Source organism: Schistocerca piceifrons, chromosome 5 (genome assembly GCF_021461385.2).
Source record: "Schistocerca piceifrons isolate TAMUIC-IGC-003096 chromosome 5, iqSchPice1.1, whole genome shotgun sequence".
Taxonomy (NCBI): domain Eukaryota; kingdom Metazoa; phylum Arthropoda; class Insecta; order Orthoptera; family Acrididae; genus Schistocerca; species Schistocerca piceifrons.
The window spans coordinates 497,974,341-497,982,086 of record NC_060142.1 but is presented as its reverse complement, the minus strand read 5'-3'; the positions used below and the strand labels follow the sequence as shown (position 1 = coordinate 497,982,086).

The window sequence follows — 7,746 nt, the reverse complement described above, 5'->3', positions numbered from 1 at the left end:
GTCTTTCAAGTGTCCCCACAGAAAGAAGTCACAAGGGTTCATGTCTGGCGAATAGGGAGGCCAATCCACGCTGTCTCCTGTATGTTTCGGATAGCCCAAAGCAATCACACGATCATCGAAATATTCATTCAGGAAATTAAAGACGTCGGCCGTGCGATGTGGCCGGGCACCATCTTGCATAAACCACGAGGTGTTCGCAGTGTCGTCTAAGGCAGTTTGTACCGCCACAAATTCACGAAGAATGTCCAGATAGCGTGATGCAGTAATCGTTTCGGATCTGAAAAATGGGCCAATGATTCCTTTGGAAGAAATGGCGGCCCAGACCAGTACTTTTTGAGGATGCAGGGACGATGGGACTGCAACATGGGGCTTTTCGGTTCCCCATATGCGCGAGTTCTGTTTATTGACGAAGCCGTCCAGGTAAAAATATGCTTCGTCAGTAAACCAAATGCTGCCCACATGCATATCGCCCTCATCAATCCTGTGCACTATATCGTTAGCGAATGTCTCTCGTGCAGCAAAGGTAGCGGCGCTGAGGGGTTGCCGCGTTTGAATTTTGTATGGACAGAGGTGTAAACTCTGGCGCATGAGACGATACGTTTACGTTGGCGTCATTTGGACCGCAGCTGCAACACGGCGAACGGAAACCCGAGGCTGCTGTTGGATCACCTGCTGCACTAGCTGCGCGTTGCCCTCTGTGGTTGCCGTACGCGGTCGCCCTACCTTTCCAACACGTTCATCCGTCACGTTCCCAGTCCGTTGAAATTTTTCAAACAGATCCTTTATTGTATCGCTTTTCGGTCCTTTGGTTACATTAAACCTCCGTTGAAAACTTCGTCTTGTTGCAACAACACTGTGTTCTAGGCGGTGGAATTCCAACACCAGAAAAATCCTCTGTTCTAAGGAATAAACCATGTTGTCTACAGCACACTTGCACGTTGTGAACAGCACACGCTTACAGCAGAAAGACGACGTACAGAATGGCGCACCCACAGACTGTGTTGTCTGTATCTTTCACATCACTTGCAGCGCCATCTGTTGTTGAAAATTGTAACTACTGTAATTTCGAAAGTTTGTCCGTCTGAAAATGTACTGTTGTCCCAAGCATATTGCAACAAACGGTGTATTTCTATCGCTGCTCGTTTAGTTTTTATTGCCGTTTCAAATATACTGGTCATTTTTGAAACACCCTGTATGTGACATCAGAAGCAGGGCAATCCCTGTATCAACGTAAAAAAAGCTAAAATAGAAGTTTTATCTGTGAGATTGCTGTTGATATACATCCTGATCACTAGTTCCAGAGAAGATATACTGTCATCTTCAGTACACAGCATACGCTGCCGAAGGCAAAAGGACAAGAAAGTTTAGTTCCTTGTTTCGGTAGTAGACGTAGCGAGTGGATGCAAGGCAGAAGAGCGTTCGCACTTTCATCTGATTTTGCTCAATGTAGTAGTGTAGTGATAAAATTTATGTTGCTTACACAAATTCAAGTACAATCCTTTTAACAGTATCTTTTCCAAGTATCCAGAAAGCAGAAACAATGTGTGGAGGTTGCAGATTTGAGAAGAGATTGCCGATTTAGGAGAGAGATGTGTATTATATCCGACAAATAGGCTGGAAATACAAAAATGGTGTTCAGATTAGTTCTCAGAGACATGCGGACGGAACTGTTACATTCTACATTTCGTGATAAAAACATTTCAAGGCGATTTAGGATTATGAAAAAACTCCACTCGCTTTTAGTGTAGTCGAGTGGTGAAAAAATGTAATGTTACTTTCGTTCCAAAGGATTTTTATCCCGATCTGCCTTTAAAGCTTTGGCGTACTTGCCGAACATTCGAGAAAGCACTGACGAGCTTTGTTGGCTAAATTAGTTAACAAAACAGAGGAAAATTTTGTGAACTAGTCACAGGCCTTAGCAAAATATTGCAACGTATTTCGACGTATAACATGGAGTAGAAATGGCAATACTGAAAAAGGTTATAGGGACAGACAGGTTCTTAGGTGATAGTTAGCTGTCTTTGAATGTGCAGTGGTGTGTTTGTGCTTGAAACAGTTTATTTCTTAGTTGCTAACGCATGAAGTAATTATTTTATTCACCTGCCGTCTTGTTGCATATCACTCTCTTCCACTGTTGTAGCATCTGAAGACAACGAAAGCAACCTCAGATTAAAGGAGAATCATTGATGTTAGCAACAGACCAATACATCAAGTAAACGATCTCTTAGGGGTCAAAGCTCTTTCTCGGCAGGCGGTACGCAGCACATCTCAAGGTATGAAACTACTGTCTATTTGTATCAAAAGCTTTTTTATTTCTTTTTCCATAATGAGGTTATATCGAAACACGTTGCGATGTTAAATTTTTTTAAATTAAAAAACTTTTGGTGGTAGCGGTCTCTGAGAAACGTGTTTATGAATTTCAACTAACAGTTACGGTCGTGCAACAGCCAGTATGGCTTTAAATCGTTGAGAGAAAATTTTAGCGAAGCGAAAGTTTATCCTGCTTATTTCTACATCATGTGGTCGAAGTGTCATATCGCAGCCGAAAAATTTTTACCACCGGTGAAGGTCATAACTGTTTGCCTCATCAACAGCTGTTTAACATCGTCTGCTACCTGAGGCAGTTCATTAGCCCAACCTTTAGCGAGTCGCACGTCAATACCGCTATGCTCAAATGATTAGCCACCCTTTAAAGATGCGGACAGTGTATTCATGAATTCGGAAATCACTGCGGAAGCATCTACATAAGGAACTGCCAGGCACGGAAGTTAAGGGGAGGTAGCGGGGTCAGGTCGATTTGCAGCGGAGTGTGCCGTTTTCATTTGCCTAATTTATACGCACAAATGTTTTTACTTACATCTGCCGCAGCCAGGAACTGTCCGTGGAGCGAACGCGTTCTTGTTTCGGCGACTTCCCGCTGTCAGATTCCTGAAACTGAAAGGAAAACAGGTGTCACAAATGCTGTTTCCGAATTTCCTTTAGTCGAAAAAGCCACCAGCTTTTATTTGTCTTAAAAATCTGGTGCTCGTGAACATAAATTATATAAATATAAATAATACAAGGCAGAACTGTGAGCAGTTTAAAGAAAGTAGGAATTCTTGCCTGCTCGTCCAAAGAATGCTATACCTAATCGTGTGGCCTTTTTAGGTATCTGAGTCGACTCCCATGTTCAAAGCCTATCATGGGGATGTAGGTGAAGAGGAAGGGCCGCGCCGTTGTTATAAGAATGAGAGGAACCAAATTTGACTCAAAAGGTATTTTGTATTCAAGATTCGCAGACAGACTGGGTTACGTAATTTACGTCCTGAAATAGCGTGAAAAGAATGCACTAAGGTATCAGGTTTCAAACGTCATCTACCATCAGTTATCAGTCATCTTACATCTTTCCGTTTCTGTACGGCTTCAGGATTTTCTATAATGATTAAGGCAACGTTGGTTGCCGAATACCCTTTCCTGACGCCTATGCTGTTACGACTGGCAACTGGTAAACGCGACACGAGGCCATGATTCTGCTTCTGACCTATACTCAAACTGTCGTCTTTTAACGTAATTTATTTTGTCTGTGCCATCCATGGTGAACAGTACACTGGTTGGACATTCACGATAAGTAACACGAAAATCAACGCAAAGTTTTCTGCGGATACACTTTTGGCTGGTACACTGCCTCATATGCTACCACCGAGTATCTCCCGATATCTCCCCCCTTGCATATTTAAGAACCTTCAGTTTCGCAGAGATCGAATGAAGGGTAGAGGTACGGGTCGTAACACATCTGAAATGTAACGCCCACTGTTCAAAGTGCCGTCAATGCGAAAAAGAGGTGGTCGAGACGTGTAACCAATGGCACCCCATACCATCACGCCGGGTGACACGCCAGTATGGCGATGACTAATACACACTTCCAATGAGCGTTCACCGCGATGTCGCCAAACACGGATGCGACCATCATGATGCTGTGAACAGAACTTGGATTCATCCGAAATAATTGCGCGTTAACACTTGTGCACCCAGGTTCGTCGTTGAGTATACCAATCGCAGGCGCTCCTGTCTGTGATGCAGCGTCAAGGGTAACCGCAGCCATGGTCTCCGAGCTGATAGTTCATGCTGCTGCAAACGTCGTCGAACTGTTCGTGCAGATGGTCGTCGTCTTGCAAACGTCCCTATCTGTTGACTCAGGGATCGAGACGTGGCTGCACGATCCGTTACAGTCATGCGGATAAGATGTCTCATCTCGACTGCTAGTGATACGAGGACGTTGGGATCCAGCACGGCGTTCCGATCCAGCACGGCGTTCCGTATTACCCTGCTGAACCTACCGATTCCATATTCTGCTAAAAGTTATTGGATCTCGACCAACGCGAGCAGCAATGTCGCGATACGATGAACTGCAATCGCGACAGGCTACAATCCGACCTTTATCAAAGTCGGAAACGTGATGGTACGCATTTCACCTCCTTACACGAGGCATCACAACAACGCTTCACCAGGCGACGCCGGTCAACTGGTGTTTGTGTATGAGAAATCGGTTGGAAACTTCCCTTATGTCAGCACGCCGTAGGTGTCGCCACCGGCGCCAACCTTGTGTGAGTGCTCTGAAAAGCTAATCATTGGCATAGTACAGCATCTTCTCCCCGTCAGTTAAATTTCGCGTCTGTAGCATGTCATCCTCGTGGTGTGGCAATTTTAATGGCCCGTATGTATGTCATGTCACGAGACTAGTAATATGACGGAGTGGTTCGAGGAACACCGTGGCGAGTTCCAATTGATGTGCTAGACCCACAACTCGCCAGAGCTGAACCCTATCTGGCATGTGATTGAAGGCAGCGTCAGTGCTCATAGCCCCCATCCCCGGAATAAGGGACTTGGGTGTGCAGATGATGTGCCAACTCCCTCCAGCGACCTACAGAGGCCTCATTGCTTCCGTACCATTGCCTGTGTTATCCATCACAAATGTGGACATAACGGGTATTTGGTAGGTGGTCTTAGTGTACTGGTAGTATAGCAACGCTCAAACAAAATGTGTGGGTAGGCGACCACTGTTCCTGCGAAGTGAACAGCGCTGTCTAGGGAGTCTGTTGTATTGAGACTTATCATCCCTACTACTCTGACGTTCGACAGAACTGAGGTGCGGCAGCACCTGCGCGCTCTGTTCATTTGTGTTCTATTCCGGTCGGTGATGGGCGACCCTGGAGCGGGTTGCGGCACGGTCGGGTCACGCGCCGTGCAGACGGCGGCTGCAGACGCAGCCACAGGCCGGCTCCCACGCCTCGGCCCGCCGCCCTGACTCAGACAGCGCCTCAGGCCGTACCGTCCTGCACTCCCACGTCGTGGGAACGCCGAGCCACGCCACGCAGCGTACCTGCCGCCCACCACGCCCAGGCGTCACGCCATCATAGCCAACTTCTCAACTCTACGCCCCCACGTGCATCGCTTCGCATACCTTACTACTCCGTCAACGTGCCTACCCATCCAATCCAATCGCGACTCTAAAGCATCCCGAGAAAGGTCTCAATTTTATGACTTTTCTGGATGAGTCGGAATTGGGGATGGTGGTTACTGCTGAAAACTTACACCGATTCTTTTCGCTTCCAGTGTAGCTTCTTAAAACCACTGTCTACAGGCCGCAAGTGGCCCATCGGGACCCTCCGACCGCCGTGTCATCCTCCGAGGAGGATGCGGATAGGAGGGGCCTGCGGTCAGCACACCGCTCTCCCGGTCGTTATGATGGTATTCTTGACCGAAGCCGCTACTATTCGGTCGAGTAGCTCCTCAATTGGCATCACGAGGCTGAGTGCACCCCGAAAAATGGCAACAGCGCATGGCGGCCTAGATGGTCACCCATCCAAGTGCCGACCACGCCCGACAGCGCTTAACTTCGGTGATCTCACGGGAACCAGTGTATCCACTGCGGCAAGGCCGTTAAACCGCTCAAAGTAATCTTCTGAAATAACCGATTTCCGGTTTTTTGTTGCGATTACATCAAGTAATAAACGTACACTGCGAACACACACTGTAAAGTTGTAATGAAGGTGAAGGTGTAGCAGATCACGATCGAGTTGAGTTGAGGCTGCAGAAGAAATCTTTCTCCAGCGAAGACTGCGGAGGGGTACGTGTTTACTTCCCCGCATAATCACTTCTGAGAGGTATATTTCACCGCTAAGCAACCACATAATTAAGGATTCAAAATGGTTCAAATGGCTCTGACGACTATGGGACTTACTTCTAAGGTCATCAGTCCCCTAGAACTACTTAAACCTAACTAACCTAAAGACATCACACACATCTATGCCCAAGGCAGGATTCGAACCTGCGACCGTAGCGGTCTCGCGGTTCCAGACTGTAGCGCCTAGAACCGCTCGGCCACCCCGGCCGGCAATTAAGGGTTCACTTAATACCCCAAGTTAATAGCACATCAGTAACATAGGTGTATCAAAACTACCTTCTATTTCAAGAAACGTTGTAAATGTGTTCTCCTGGAGCGAGTTCATTGTGCCACGTCAAGTTTTTAATCTTTTGAAGCAAATTTAACATTGTACTTCATTGCTACTGCGCTTCGTAAAATACTTCCATCAATGACGGACGGTGCCATTTCGTAATATTACTGATGTCCGATGGCAACAGCGAGAAACTGCAGTGTAGACCGTGCCTTGCACAATGCACGTGCCGCGCAACCCCCCTCCCCCCCAAATAATACCGTGTAATAGGCCACGCTTCGTGCCATGAAGTACAATGTTGTCTTTGCAGTTGTGTGTCGATTCTTTGCGTTTCTTGTCCGTTTCTAACAGTTGCCGTTGTTATTAAAGTAGGGCTGATCGCTTTTCCAAGGTTCTATAATAAAACATAAAAACCAATGGAAATTTTACGAACACACATTAAGCGTTTAAAAAGTTTTCGAAAACCAAAAAATTTAGTACTGCTGCTATCGCAAACTGATACCGGTTTTTACCCCGTTATTAGTAAGAACTGAAAGTACCTGTTATCAGAGACCAAAAACTTAAAAATACCGGATATTCGTAACTACAATACCGGTATCTTTCTCCCGTCCCTGGTCAGAATGAAATCATGGATGCCTCGATTCTTGTTTACCATAGTCTCAAGCAACTATACTACACACAGGCACTTGACCGTAGTAGTAGGCCGTTTACAAAAGAAATGTTCTAAAGGAACGGTTCACTATACTGGCCAGTAGGACAGAGCGACTTCGAAGGACCGGTTGGTTCACCGTTCCACTTCAGGCCAATCTAGTTCCCGTTTCTATCTCCATTCCTCGTTCCAGTTCCACTGTTTCTTCTTCGGCACAGTTGTTCATTACGTTTGCATGTTTTGCTCAATTTCAAATCTTCCTCTGTCTACTGCTAGTAGTTTCGGGATGTACTGCAGCAGTTATTTTCAAATACGTTCACGACGGGTTCTCAATGTTCTTGCCATCTTTTTTATATGCCTTAATCTTAACTTGTAAATGCCCATAATGTTCCGCATGACCAATTTTTAATTCATCTCTGTTATTCACTAGATTGTTTAATGTAATCTCAGCTCGATTGGTTTGGATATCCTGCGTGTTTTGGAGTTCATAGCCCACTTTTCAGTTCCATGTAGTCCACGGAGAACTGTCATCACTGTACAGAATTTTGGTACTGTTTCATTTCGTATCTTTCCCCTGAGAATCCTTTGATGGTGCCATACATCACATTGAATCCATGTTTTTTCCAATATCAACTTCGCTGTGATATTGTGTCACTGCCCAAG

At 45.9% G+C, this 7,746-nt stretch overlaps 1 pseudogene; it reads right to left on the bottom strand.

Moving 5' to 3' along the window:
* Positions 1–5,806: 5,806 nt before the first annotated feature.
* LOC124799939 lies at positions 5,807–5,924 on the bottom strand (annotated as a pseudogene).
* Positions 5,925–7,746: the final 1,822 nt, after the last annotated feature.